Genomic DNA, 15,337 nt, shown 5'->3' with positions numbered 1-15,337 from the left:
TTGCTCCTTACATTTGTGACCAGCAAGTGTAAGTTCTCAGTTGTGTGACAACCCCTCTTCTCAGCTTCTCAAGATGTCCTTCAAGCTGGGGTGGCTAACATTGCTTGGCTGAGAATTGTTACCCAAAGAACTTGTTACAAATAAGGTTTCCCAAGATTCATGCCAGTCAGACTCAGAGGTCCTGGAGGGGTGTGTGTGTCATGGATGGGGCTATAGGTGGGGCCAGAGATCTGTGCATAATGAGGGGCTGCAGGGCCCAAAGAAGCATTTGTGGAATTTTTTTCTGCCTGTGCACTCTTCTTGATGGCAGTAGGACCAGGACCAGGACCAGCAACCAGGATAGGACTGTAGTGTTTCTCCTCGTGTAAATGAGAACATTTTCTCAAAGAAACAAACATGGAGTAGGCCTCAACCAATTAACATTTTTTTCCTCAGTTTAGTTGCCTCATTTGTTGGGAAATTCCATTCCTCCACCTCAGGGTTCACCACAGAGGAGTGGCAATCCCGTTGCCTGCTTCATGTATAGGCCTTCAGGCATTGTGGATGATGGATGCACGGATAGATGGAAGCTGGCCACTGAAGGGTGTCCCGGATCCAGTGGATGGAACTCAGGAGAAGCCATGTGAGCATAGAAAGGGGTGATTCTCTTCCCAGGTGTCCTCAGCCTCACAGGCCAGGCCTCCCATAACCCACAGAGGCTTCTAAGGCTCACGAGAGGGAGAGGAAAGTGCAGCCCCATGAGTCAGGCCCACTTCCCTTTTGTTCAAACATTTAATCCTCCTAGCTCCATTGTCATCTCCAGCTTACTGATGAGGAAGCTGGAATAAAAACGCGGGCAGAGATTTATTGGTTATTTCTAATTAAGAGAACTGCCTCTTTAAACAAGAGGTGTGATGTGGGGAGAGAGGAAGCTTGGCAGGGAAGTGAGTAAGAGAGGGAAGAAGGACCACATGGGATGGATCTCCTCTCCTCTCTGACAAGAGAATCCAACATCCCTGTTGGAAACAAACACTCTCTTATTTATTTTTTGAATGGGCTTAGGACAGGATAAGCTTACAAGTTAATGAAATTTTTTTAAATATTAGCTTCCATTTTGTTCCATTTTAGCAACCCCATCATTCCTTGTGAAGCCTTTCTTTCACTCATCTGTACTTTGAAGTAAAATAGACCACAAAAAAAAAAGAAAGAAAAAGATGAAGAGTGATCAATTCCACAGAACATAAGATTCTCCATTTTTTTGGTGGTGTCAAGGAGTCGACAACAAATGTGGGAAAGGATGTGGGGAAAAGGAGACATTACACTTTGTATATGTGGTGGAGAGGAATGTGAGCCACTGCAAACCACTATGGATCTCAGTATCCTCAAAACATTAAGAATAGAATTGCCATATGACCCAGCTATAGCACTTGAGAACACGCCCAAAGGAAGCTACCTCGTCCAGCCCACAGAAGCTCGCCATTGGGTTGATTGATGTAGCTCAAAACAGTAAAGATCTAGAAGCAGCCTATAGCCTATCAAACATGACCAGGTAAGGAACACATGGCATGTATACACAATGGAACTATAGTCACCTGTAAAAAAGAATGAAATTATATCATTTACCAGAAGATGAACAGAACTGATGGACAAATAACACGCTTTCTCATCTATCTATCTATCTATCTATCTATCTATCTATCTATCTATCTATCATCTATCTATCCATCCATAATTGGCATGAACTTGGAAGAGGGACTTTGAGAGGAGTAGAAGAAGTTTGTAGATACAGAGAGGAGCAAGAGAGGGTACTAGGTAGAAGAACAAAATATCACAAAATACCATGTGGATGCCTTGTGTCCTATCAGCATCTGGACTTGATGAGGTAACACATGTATACATAGACATTACATGAAAGCAGGAGGGGAAAAGGTGAGGACTCTAGGGAAGCAGTGGGGCGGGGGTCTGGAGGTTGGGATATGAAGATCAAGATGCAAATATATATATATATTCATATGTCATAATGAAACACATTATTTTGTATACTAGCTAAACAAATTAACTTTAAAAAGTGGGAAATTTGGCTCTCTGCTCCTCCCTGTTCCAGAGACAGCCTCATCTTCTCATGCAGTGCCAGTCTCGACCTGTAGACAAGATGGTGAATGTGGAAGTGAACGAATGAGTACCTGGTTACCAGGGCTGCCTTCTCATCTGTATCTAGTAAAGTGGAGGTTGTTGCCTTCAATGGCCCCTTCATTGACCTCAACTCTATGGTCTACATGTTCCAGTATGACTCTACCCATGGCAAATTCAATGGCACAGTCAAGGCTGAGAATGAGAAGCTCGTCATCAACAGGAGGCCCATCACCATCTTCCAGGAGCGAGATCCCGCTAACATCCTCTGGGGTGATGCTGGTGATGAGTATGTCGTGGAATCTACTGGACATTCAAGATAGTTTTGGTGCCTGTGCTCAAGAGCAGAAACAACTTCTGCCCAATTATCCGTCATGTTTGTGAGAGGTATGACCATGGGCAGCACGAATGCAGAGGAGTACATAGGAGATGGAGGGAGAGCATCTCCCAGGATGCACCTCATCAGAGCAGCAGGAAAATCAAGAGACATTCTTCCACATCCAGGAGAAACAATAGTCCTAAAAGGTTGTCTATCCTGCATCAGCCTGGATAGACAAATGCCATAGGCCCGCCGAAGATTTGGTAGTCCTAGCCTCAGCCCAGGGCTCTACATAACACCCAGGATTGGGAACACAAGCTTGAGGTGACATGAAGGGAAGTCCTGCACTGCTGAGATTTGGATTTTGCTAGATAGAAGTTGATACAAAGAGTACACTTGAACACTAAAAACCTAGTGGACATTTCTTGTCTACTTCAGTTTCGTAACTCCTGGAGATTAAACACTGAAGTCATTTCCACAAACTGGAAAAGCAAAATTGGACACCACATCCAAAAAGGAGTAAGACAAGACTTCGACTGAGATAGATCATGGAACAGTGAATTAACCTAAAGGCAAGCCCTGTATCCAGAGTCGCATCTTATTATCATCCTCATTTTACAAACAAGGACCCTCCAAATGACAAACAATGGTGGGATCAAAACCACCCAGTAGGCCAGAGCTGTACTGCAGCCTTGCCACCACTGCCAACGTCTTTCTGACAGTCCTTCGCTGTGGGGCCACCCTACTGTGTGTAGTGTTTAGTAGCATCCCTGGTTTCAGCCACTAGATTCCAATAGCATCACTCACTCGTGATGATCAAAAATGTCTCCAGATACTGGAAAATGTCTTTTGAAAAATACATTTCTAGCACCTTCTACCCATGTTAGGGACCACACTAGAAAAGAACAGGGATCAAGGGCATCCTATTTGCTGGTTCAGAAGCAGAAGGTCTGATGTCCCTTCTTCAGTCTCCGGTCTAGCCTGCCATCCTATCAACACTCCTAAAAACATTTTAAACATCCACTTACTTTATTTAATGTGTACGAATGTTTTGTCTGCATGTATGTCCATGCAGCATGATCGCCTGTGGAGGCAAAGAAAAAGGGGCATCAGATCTCCTGGAACTGGAGTTATAGACCATTGTGGGCCACCATGTGGGTGCTGGGAACTGAACCAACAGCCTCTCAAGGGCAGCAAGTATCCTTAATCATTGAGCCATCCGTCCAGTCCCCAGCCCTGAAACTACCTTAAGTTAATCAGTGTAAGGGCCATCAGCATCCATTGTACGCATGAAAACACTGAACTTCAGAGAGTTCTGGTCCCAAAAACATCAAGACTCTGTGCACCGAAGCTGGTAAACCAGTCCAGGTCTCCTGTCTTCATTTCAGGGTTTTGTGCACTTCCCATCAATGTCTAGGGGAGACACGGGTTCATAGGAACTCCAGTGCCGCCTTGGGAAGAAAAGCAGACCTGGTTGACGGTCCTTCTTAAGGGCTATTTTTAGGCAAAATGATGGGGGAATCAGGATTCAGTTCAATTGAAAATATGTCTGGCATTAATTCATTGTTAATTGACTGGGATGAGTAAGAAGATGGCTATTCCAAGGCCTCTTTAATGGAACTATTAGTGAATTTTCAGGTCAACTAACTCCTGTCACTGCCTGACACGGGAAATGGCAATCATTTGAGTGTTAGCAAGACTCACTGCTCTCAGAAACAGGAATCAGCCGGTCCCATCTGTCTGTCAGGTTCCGTGTCCCTGGTTCACGAGTGAGTCCCTGGCCTCCACCCAGGACCCTTAACATCACTGAATGGCCTCAGGCTCTTCCAAAATGTTTGTGAGTCTAGCGGCACCTAAAACCCTCTAGCACTCCAGCACGGTCCCTCTCATCGTGTACTTCTGCAGATCTCCTTCTGTCCACTGTGGAAACTTGTCCTCCGCTGGCCGAGGCAAGGTGGTCCAAGCCTGAGCGTACAGCAGCAAAGCCCACACCATCAGATTTGGAAGGGTTTCTTCTGCCGCATCGTCTGCTCCACCTCCCTTCTTTCTTTCCCAATGCCATTCACTGTCTTCCTCTGTGTTTCTCTCCTTCCTGAGTCTACAGGTTTGGAGACCTGGACAGCTGGGTGAATGTGAAACCATTTCTCTCTCTCCACTACTAGGAAATTTCTAATGTTAAAACCCCTTCACCTGTCACCTCCTCTATAAAACCATCCCCTGCTGCTTGTGGAAAGCCAGTCCTTCACGTCTCTTCTTGTGGCTACGTCCATTCATACCTCTGTTGTCTAGCATTCAAAACACGCAAGAATTGTTTTTTTAAATTTTTATTATAGTTATTTATTCATTGTGTGTGTGTGTGTGTGTGTGTGTGTGTGTGCAAGCGCGCCTGTGTGCAAACGTGTATGCACATGCGTACCACGGTGCAAGTGGAGACCAGAGAATAGTCAGCAATAGCAGATTCTCTCCTTCTACTGTGTGGGTTCCAGAGATTGAACTCAGGTCATCAGACTTGATAACAAGCACCTTTACCTGCTGAGCCATCTCGCCAGTCCTGCATGGCAATTCACATCTGACTCAACTTGCCTGACAACAGGGAGGCCCAGATTGATGGCACAACACTATTTTTAGGTACAACCGTGAGAATGGTTTTGACAGGGATTAACATTTGAACTGGTGGAGTCAGTACACTGTCCTCCATGATGTAAGTGGCCCTCACCCAAACCTGTGGAGTTCTGAAGAGGTCCAACAAGCAGAGGGAAGGCACTTTTCTCACTCGTTTTCTGCTTTGGAGCACCCGTCTTCTCCTGGCTCCCAGGCGTCTGTGCTCGGACCAGAGCTTGTAACTGCTCTGACGGTTCCAAGACTTGGAACTTCAATTGAATGACATCACTTTCTTTCCAAGCTCCTCAGCTTGCAGCAAGTGGATCATGGCGCTCCTGGGTTTTGTGATCTGTGGGCAAACTCTGATAATAAGTCTTTTATGTATACCCACACCCGCCAACTTCACAATGGTTCGACTTCTAATTTTTGACTTTGCGATGGGACAAAAAGCAATGTGTGTTCAGCAGATCCATGTGTGAAATTTTGGACATTTCCTGGGCGGTAAAAGTAACAAGAATTGTACAGTATTCTCAGCAGCAGTGAGCCCAGCTCCTAGCTCCATGCAGGATGACAATGATAAAAACAACTGGACTTTATGGTAGGGCATGTGGGCCAACTTACGATGTTTGGGGGGTTGGGCATATTAAGTGCATTCGAGACTTAAGATCTTTCCAACTTTAGGTCTTTTCAGTTTATAATGGATTTACTGGAAATAACTGTCGGCGCCAGCACCAACACAGTACCGAGAATCGGGCGAAAGCCTACGGGATGAAAGACACACACACACACACACACACACACACACACACACACACACACACACAGGTTATCATGTCAAGCCAGGAGAGGAAGAGAGGAAGAGAGAGAGAGAGAGAGGAAGAGTGGAAGAGCGGAAGGAAGAGTGAGAGTGAGGAAGAAGAGTGAGAGACTCCTGTAGCTTTATTCACCACTTATATACCCAAGTCTCCAGGTAGAAAATTACTGGGAAGCACAGTGGGAAACCCTGGCTCGTGACTACCTGGCTCGTGACTTCTCTTCGGTAACAAAAGACCAACTACGAGACCTGAATTAATTAGGGAGAAATCCGAGAAGACCAGCCTAAATCTCAAGGATAAAGGCTGAGGAAGCAAAAGGCAGAAGTAAATTGACCACCACCCAGGTGTGGTCCAGGTGTGTCAGTTCCACATGCATCAGCCGGGGTCAGCAGAGGTCATGCAGTGGAGACGAGGGTGTTTACTACTTGGTCTTTTCTTCCTGTGCCGTAAATACATGGGAGAGGCTCTTAGGAGTATGTGTGGCCAAGAGTCACATAGCCACTTTGAGCTATCCAGGCCCAAATCCAATATGGCTCACTACAAATAACCCTAGTTCAGGTCAAGGAGCAATGGCATATGTATTATTCCCTACAGTAGTCACTGTAGAGGATCCTCTAGATTAGTTCCTGGCAGGTGACAACTGTGGTTCGAATGGCAAAGGTTCTCCAATAGACTCATGTATTTGAATGAACGTGCTGTCCTCAGCTAGTGGCACCATTTGAGAATGTTGTAGAAGCTTTGGGATGTGGAAACTGGCTGTTGGAAGTGTGTCACTGGGGCCAAGCCTTGAGGTTTTTGTATTGTAGGTCTATTCCCCTTTCGTTCTCTGCCTTCTGACTGCAGAGACACTGTGACCAACCAGGATTGCCACCATGCCCCCCACCATGCCCCCCATACCCCTCCACCATGCTAGAATTGTGTTTTCTTTAAATATTGGCCAAAAGAAACCCTCTCTTTATACTGCTACAACAAGAAAATTAACTCATCGGTGCCTGCTAAACATTTGTTAACTTGACCCTGAGGTAGGCAGGCAAAAAGGCACAGAAATGTAACCCATCAAGCAACAACAGAGAGGCTCAGACTTATTACTGACTCACAGTATTTGATTGGCGAACATTTCTTTCTACTTAGCTAGTTCTTTAAAGCGAATGCTTCTGTGATTGTCTTGAGTGGGTTCCAGAGAGGAAGAAAGCATCACGAGACAATGATAACAACATTCATTCCATCACTTTCTACCACCAACCTAGACTTCAGTGCCAGCACAAACATGGGTATCAGGCCAATTCTCAGCCATCTTTGAACGACCCTGGATGATATTGAAGGATTAAAAATTAATAATAAGCCGCCTAGCTACCCAAAAAGAAGAGGTAGGGTCTGTGAGAACATGAACTTTTCGCCCCTCCCTTGCTGTACAATGGTTCCCGGAACATTCTTGCATGAAAGGTTTCCTGGAACAGCCACAATGACCCATAGCCTCCGGCCACAATGGTCCAATGGCCCTGTAAAATGTCACTACCCCTAATCACAATGTCACAAAGTCCTAAATTGTATGGGCAGTTTATGGTTTTGGAATTCCCCTCCTCCCTCCCTCTTGATCCCCCTGGTTTGTGGTTTTTTCCTTTATAAGCTCTGTGAAAATTCAGGTCGGGGTCGAACTCCTCTACTCCCTGTGTGGCGTATGAGTCTCGACCCCAGCATGCTGGCCTGAGCTCTCGTTTCATCTCGCTCACAATAAATCTTCCTCGTGTGATTACAGCAGGTCGGTGTCTGTGTCCTACTGGGTGCGCGTCTTTCCCGAGACTTGAGTGGGGGGCTCCCTTCGGGGGTCTTTCATTTGGGGGCTCGTCCGGGATCTGCGCGACCACCCAGGGGTCCTAGACCCACTTGGAGGTAAGATTCTCTGTTTTATCTCAGCGCTGTGTCTGGGTCTGTGTCTATGTTCTGTCTGGGAATCTGGTGCGATCGCTGTTTCGGTTTTGCGGACGCTCAGTGAGACCGCGCTCCAGGAAGGAGAGCGGGGTGGATAGGGATAGACGTGTCCAGGTACCCACCGTCCGTTCGCCCTGGGAGACGTCCCAGGAGGACAAGGGGGGACCAGGGACGCCTGGTGAACCCCATCTGATAGGTCCAGAGGAGACTTTACTCCTTGACGACCGGTTTGTTAGGCAAGGTCTGCGACCTGCCGATCAGTTTCAGTGCCTCTGGTCGACACGAAGTCGACGTCGGTTTTGTTTTTTTTTTTTTTCTCTTTGTTTGTGCTCGTGTGTGTGAGTGTGTGTGAATTAAGTCCTGTAGTCTGTGTTTTTCGGTACCGGTTTAAGGTCTTAGTGCACTGTCTGGGCAGATGAAGGATTCCTGCCCTGTGCACGAGAGTCTTAGTGCACTGTCTGGGCAGAAGAAGGTTTCCTGCCCTGTGCACGGGTGGAAGAAGGTTCCCCACCCCGAAATGGCGCCTGTGAGTAGATGAAGGATTCCTACTCCGAATAGTCTTTTTCTTTCTTTTTTTCCTTTTTAGAAAGCGCACCGGGGGACGCCCCAATCGCGCAGGCTCTGGGACTCGTGAGAGACGTTCCATGAGTCAGCCTTTGTTGGGTCCTGGCTCTGGGACGCGTGAGAGATGTTCCTCGAGCCGAATTTTGTCGGGAGGACCCGGCAACGGACAGTCAAAAAGATCTGACTGTGACTTTGGAGGTCGAGTTCGGCTGCCTATTTAAGTATAGGCACGGACAAGTGTGCTTAGATGTGTTAGTGTCTGTTGTCTGTATTCTGTTTCTGTGTTTGGTATCCCAGAAGCAGCTAAGGTTAAGCTGCAGTTTGGGCCAGGTACTGAAGGTACCAGGCATCTGTGGAAATTGGTTATAGGATGCTTTGTCTTGGTCTTGTTTGTCTGGATTGTTTTCTGTGGTATTGTCCAGCGTTTTTTTGACTTTTGTTTCGTGTTTGAATTTGGACTGAAGACCGTGTTTAAAATCTTGGACTGACGACTGTGTTTGAAATCATGAAACTGTTTGCTTTGTTCGTCGAAGAGTTTTACTTGGTCCCCTTAACGCTTAGTGAGTAAGAAACTTAATTTTGTAGACCCCGCTCTAGTGGCAGTGTGTTGGTTGATAGCCAAAGTTAATTTTTAAAACATAGTGTTTTGGGGGTTGGGGATTTAGCTCAGTGGTAGAGCTCTTGCCTAGCAAGCGCAAGGCCCTGGGTTCGGTCCCCAGCTCTGAAAAAAGGAAAGAAAAACAAAACAAAAACATAGTGTTTTATCTGTGCTTATGCTCGCAGCCAGCTGTGATGAACTGGGAAAGATTTAAATTTTGCTTGGGAGCAAAGAATCTTAAAGGCAGAGTTTCAGCCGGTATGACACGTAGTGCATAACTGCCTAAAAGATCAGAAATGCTGTTAATAGGCTATAAAAAAGGGACAGGCTGTGTTAGAAATGCTACAGAAGAATAATCTAAAAAGGCTGAGAGCTAGGTGGGGCTATAAGGAAAACAAGAACAGGAAAGGAATTTCTGACATTTGCTCACAGAAGGAGAGTGCTCATTTAGAGAAGTTCTTTAAGGAAGCCTGCCTTATCTGCTGTCTTTATTCCAAGGGAGGAGTCAGTCTCCAGCACTAAATTACTTGGAGGTAGCCAAGGTCAGGATTAATGTTTTCTTTTCCATGGGCCTTTAAACCCAGTGAGACAGTTTGGTAAAGGGCTACTACTGAGGTCCTGATAGCCCCAGGTGAACTGGTTACAATTCTTTTATCAGCCCCCTGGCATCTAGCAACCAGGTTCTAACCATCTCTCCATCCTTTTGTTATTAGTTGTTACTAGAAGCCTAGTGTCATTTGGAGGCTGGTTTTCTTGAGAGGCAAAGCCATGGAGCTGACACCGACAATGGCCTTTTTGTTCCAAGAAAGGCCTCCTGGTTTAGCTGTGTGACTAAATGCTGTTTGCCCTCTTCGGTAGACTCTATTCTCAAGATTCTCTTGTTTTCTCACCATCCCATTTGATATGCTTGTTAGTAACTGTTACAGGTCTTCTTTACCACCGATGAAAGACGGAATCCTACTGGAGACCAGAAAAAAAGGGTTCCAACACGCATAGAAGGCCCTCACTTCTGCCTGCTCTCTTCATACCCCTGAAGGTAGGGAGTGCTCCAGGTCTGCCCCCAGGCTCCAAGGGTGGGTCTCCTAGGGGCTGGAAAATGCCCCACCAATCTGGCTAAGATAAGGAAAAGATATGAAGAGAAAGTTACAGAAACTTGAAGGGTTAAGCTAAGTCGCTGAGAGAGTTATTGTAAGTTGATGCATGGTTCAGGGTCTGTGCAGAAAAGTGGACAGCACCTAATAGCTGTAGAAGAAGATGCAGAGAGACAGAAAAAAAGAAAGAAAGAAAGAAAGAAAGAAAGAAAGAAAGAGGTAAAGAGTGCAGGAAGCTAGGGAAGAAAAGAGACTAAAAGAAGAGGAAGCTAGAGAGCTAAAGAGAGATAAAAGACAAGAGAGGAACATATACTGGCCACAGTAGTTAGGGAACCTAGGAAGACAGTACCTGGCAACAGAAGAGAATTCCTGGCTAAAGATCAGTGTGCCTAATGCAAAGAAAAAAAAAAAAAGACACTGGGTCAGGGACTGCCCCAGAAAGAACAAGAGGGGACACTGGAGAGCCTCTTGGTCCTAGAGTGCTGGCTATGTACAGAGATAGAAGGGAAGTGTGGATGCAGGGACCCAATGCTCTGTGCTCCTATGCCCCCCTCCAGTGGGCCAGTATCCAAAGACCTTGGGTACAGGGGCCTACTGGCAACAAACAATACTTATGGACTGCCCGAAGAACAGTGGACCTTGGCGTGGGCCGGGTAACCCACTAGTTCATAGTCATCCCTGACTGCCCCTATCCCTTGCTCATGAGAAAATTGCTCTCCAAAATGGCTTGCGTGGGCTGAAATGGCTGGGTGAGGCCATGTGTATGCATATCTACAGACTGTGTATGCGGAGCTTAAGACCTGTCTCAGTGCACCAGTACCTGATGCTGGGAGACGAATGGCTTAGCGCTGTTCTACTTGGAACATATCACTCCTGCCAGCCGGGCACTAACAATTATCACCCAATCCAGGACTTAAACTGTGATAGAGTGGCTGATGTTCTGCCTTTGAATAGAGTGTCCCAAAAGATGGGACCACTGGTCAGCTGCCATGGACTAGATTCTCCACCGGTTGGGGACAATCTGGTCACCTTGCTGCCCAATCCGGACCTGGAGCCACCACAGCACGAGTGTCAAGTACTGGCAGAAGCCCATGGGTGGAGGAAAGACCTCTGCGACTGGCTGATTGACCCCTGCTGAAAGCCGAGGACCTTGTCCACAGACGGGAACAGTTCTCTTCATGAATGAAGGTCAGAGACAAGTGGGTGCTGCCATGGTGGACAACACAATGTCATCTGGGATGGCTGAACCTCTACCCCCCCCAGTACATCAGCACTGCAGATGCCTTTACCATCTCTTGGATGCCCTGGTGAAGCCAACAACTGTGAGTACTATTCATTGCTCAGGATATCAGGAGGGAAGAGATTCAGTGACATGGGGCAATAACGAAGCAGATAAAGTGGCTCGAAAAATGGTTATGCAGGAGCCCATCCTGGTTGCAGGCCTGCAAGAGACAGCCACTGGGAACTGGGATCGGACTAAGGGATGGCCTCACTTAGAAAAGGCCCAAATTGCTTAAAAGATAAAGGACAATGGCACATTGAGGGGAAAGCTATACTTCCCAGAGAACAAAGAAAAGACTCACTTTGCCAAATACAGAAATGGACTCAATTAGGAGATAAAAAGTTTGTCCAAGTAGTTAAGTGTATGTAATAGACGTTAAGATTTTAGCCAGAGAGACAGTAGAAAGTATAAGGTATGTCAATAAGTGAATGCTTAGCAAGCAAACAGGGCAAAGAGACCTAGAGAGTTTGGTGAAAAGTCGAAGTGAACTTCACTGAGATAAAACCAGAAAAATATAATCACAAGTATCTCCTAGTGCTTGTAGATACTTTTTCAGGAATAGATAGAAGCTTTCCTCACCAAACAAGAGACGGCCTCTGCAATCATCAAGAAGATACTGGAAGAAATCTTCCTCCGATTTGGAATGCCCAAGGTAATCTGGTCAGACAACGGCCCTACTTTCGTTGCCAAGGTAAGCCAGGGTGTGGCCAAGTATTTAGAGGTCAATTGGAAATTACATTGTATCTACAGACCTCAAAGTTCAGGATAGGTAGAGTAAATAAATAGAACTCTAAAAGAGACCCTGACCAAATTAACCATGGAGACTGGCACAGACTGGGTGACACTCCTTCCCTCTTGCTCTCTTCAGAGCAAGAAATACCCCTTCCAGATTCAGCCTTACCCCCTTTGAGATCTTATATGGGGCCTCAGCCCCCCTGACTGTATTAGATGATGTTACTGAACCAACATGTCATAGTGCCATAGTAATAATGATTTGTGTGCCAGGCTAAAAGACCTACAGGTGATACAGAAAGAAATCTGCTCACAGCTGACAGCAGCCTATGCCCCGGAGACCCCTGAGACATCCCATCAGTTCCAGGTTGCAGCTACACTGAGTCCAGACACTCGAGCCTCGCTGGAAAGGACCGTACCTGGTGCTGCTGACCACCCTGACAGCTGTCAATTCTCAGCCCTCACCAGCCATGTACTAGCTGTTGGGGCTGAGAGCTGAGAGCTAGAGGGAAACTCAGTCTTGTTTGTCCTGGGTTCTATCAAGATAGGTGTGGGATAGGCTTGATTTCCATTACAAATGATGTAACATTGCATATGTTAGTACTCCTAACACTTCTTGGGACTGTGCCTCAGGGATCACAGTCCGTATAAGCTTAGAAGTTCTAAAAGCTAGTCATGACCTTGGTGGATAGGCTTGGATCGTGTCCAGGTTAGAATCCTCATGTTAAGACTACAATACCAAGCTGTTATGCTAGATGAAGCTGAGTTCTCCATGAAGTTCTAGGATTAGAACTATTAACAAAAAGAAGAAGTGGGGAATGAAGGATTAAAAATTAATAATAAGCCGCCTAGCTACCCAAAAAGAAGAGGTAGGGTCTGTGAGAACATGAACTTTTCGCCCCTCCCTTGCTGTACAATGGTTCCCGGAACATTCTTGCATGAAAGGTTTCCTGGAACAGCCACAATGACCCATAGCCTCCGGCCACAATGGTCCAATGGCCCTGTAAAATGTCACTACCCCTAATCACAATGTCACAAAGTCCTAAATTGTATGGGCAGTTTATGGTTTTGGAATTCCCCTCCTCCCTCCCTCTTGATCCCCCTGGTTTGTGGTTTTTTCCTTTATAAGCTCTGTGAAAATTCAGGTCGGGGTCGAACTCCTCTACTCCCTGTGTGGCGTATGAGTCTCGACCCCAGCATGCTGGCCTGAGCTCTCGTTTCATCTCGCTCACAATAAATCTTCCTCGTGTGATTACAGCAGGTCGGTGTCTGTGTCCTACTGGGTGCGCGTCTTTCCCGAGACTTGAGTGGGGGGCTCCCTTCGGGGGTCTTTCAATATCTCCAGCAGTAGACATTTGAGGCACACTTACATAAAAATGACACCCATGCATGCTAACTTCCAGAGCACCTCTACAAACACAATTCCTCTCAACACGCATTTAAGTCACTATTACCCTCACTTCATAGGCTGGAAACACTAACACCCTGGAATCTGTTCAAACTGACTAAGAGCAAGGAGTAGCTGCAAGTCGTCTGACTTCACATCCCAGGCTTCTCCACCCGGCTGCTCATTGACACAGAAACCCTGTTTATTCTAGTGTCTTCTACAGCATTCAGAATCATGCCAATAGCAGGACTCAATGTCTGCTGAATTGGTCAGTTTTATAGGCAAGGTCCAACATTCCCCCTCATATCTACGTAGATTAAACATTTACTCATCTGCCGATTTTTATTCATTTGTATCAAATCTACTGAGTTCTGAGAATTGCCTGACATGGTTCTCAACACTGAGCCTTCAGGAACCAGTGGAACACAGTTATCTTTGCATCTCTAGCACCTTGCAAAGCCCTGGCACATAGTGAGTGCTTGCAAAAAGCCCCTGACACATAGCGGGTGCTTGACAAATTCATGTGCATGATAAACTATTGCCAGAAAGCCCTGGCTCTGGACTAGTTCAGAATGCTAACTAAAGTATGTTCTAATTTCTATCATGTAGTTGTCACATCTAACTATTGTCCATGTTTTACATGGAAAGCTGAGGATTTGTAGAATTCTTCTTAATAAACCATAATTGCACATTTATTTATTTTTATTTTATGCACATTAGTGTTGTGTGTGTGTGTGGTGTGTGTGTGTGTGTGTGTGTGTGTGTGTGTGTGTGTGTGAAAGGGTTGGATCCCCTGGAACTAGAGTTACAGACAGCTGTGAGCTGCCATGTAGGTGCTGGGAATTGAACCCGGGTCTTCTAGAAGAGCAGCCAGTGCTCTTAACTGCTGAGCTATCTCTCCAGCTCCCATAATTGCACATTTTATGGGCTACATTGATTCACATATCCAGTATAACTATCAAATTAGGGTAATTAGCATATATATTACTTTAAATCTTTATCCAATGTATCTGGTATAATTATCAAATTAGGATTATATATATGTATATATTACTTTAAATGTTTATAATTTCTTCTTTTTAAAACAATTTTAAGGCTATAATATCATTTCCCCTTCTTCTTCTGAACCCTGTCATGCACCCATTTCCTCTTGCTCTTCCTTCAAACTCATGGCCTCTTTTTTCTTTAATTGTTGTTATGAACACACACATATATATTTCTAAATATATAAATACAACCTGCTCAGTCTGTATACCATTACTTGTACATATGCTTTGAGAGCTGAATATTTGGATAACCAGTTGGTGTGTTCTTCCTGGGGCCGACTATTTCTCAGGAGAACCGGTAGAGTCTGATCCCCTCATCAGTGAGCTTGGATAGAACACCCAGAGTGCCTGCCACTCACTCCTCTCTCCCAGTGTGAACCCTTTGGCCATGCAAGTGGCTCTCCTCACTAGGCATAAACTACTGTATGAACACTTCTGCTTCTTTGCCCAAGATGAAGCCGTTCTCTTGCTTATCAGGTCCTCTTCATCTTTCAACTGCCCAACTCCTTAGAACTCCTTTTCAAAAATAAGTTCCGTATAATTATCAGGATTCTCAATTCTCATCAGCACTCACATGACAGCTGGCTTATGGTCATAAGAGTCTCCCTGTGGCCACACTCCTCCTGGAGAGACTTCTTCCCTTGGTGATGATGACAGGTATCTCCTGGGAATGCTCAGGTGACATTGTCATCCTCTGTGACAAGTTCCATTTTGCTGAAGAGCACCAGAGCAATAGACACTTTTTCAAGTTGCCAGAGGTCACACAGGTGATAGACAGTAGCATTAAAGTTCAAGTTCACATCTGTACCAGTTGCTTTTGCATTATTATGAGCCAACTTAATGGTGGGAAGATTTATTGTGACC

At 45.7% G+C, this 15,337-nt stretch overlaps 1 long non-coding RNA gene across 1 annotated transcript; it reads left to right on the top strand.

Annotated features, from left to right (window-relative positions):
* Window positions 1–7,163: 7,163 nt before the first annotated feature.
* Window positions 7,164–13,300, top strand: LOC134479013 (uncharacterized). Its single transcript, XR_010051935.1, has 2 exons — window positions 7,164–11,214; window positions 11,290–13,300. It is a non-coding gene; the product is annotated as an uncharacterized LOC134479013 (long non-coding RNA).
* Window positions 13,301–15,337: the final 2,037 nt, after the last annotated feature.

Source organism: Rattus norvegicus, chromosome 5, assembly GCF_036323735.1.
Source record: "Rattus norvegicus strain BN/NHsdMcwi chromosome 5, GRCr8, whole genome shotgun sequence".
NCBI lineage: Eukaryota > Metazoa > Chordata > Mammalia > Rodentia > Muridae > Rattus > Rattus norvegicus.
Note: the sequence above shows the minus strand (reverse complement) of the source record. Positions and strands in the feature narration are given on the sequence as shown.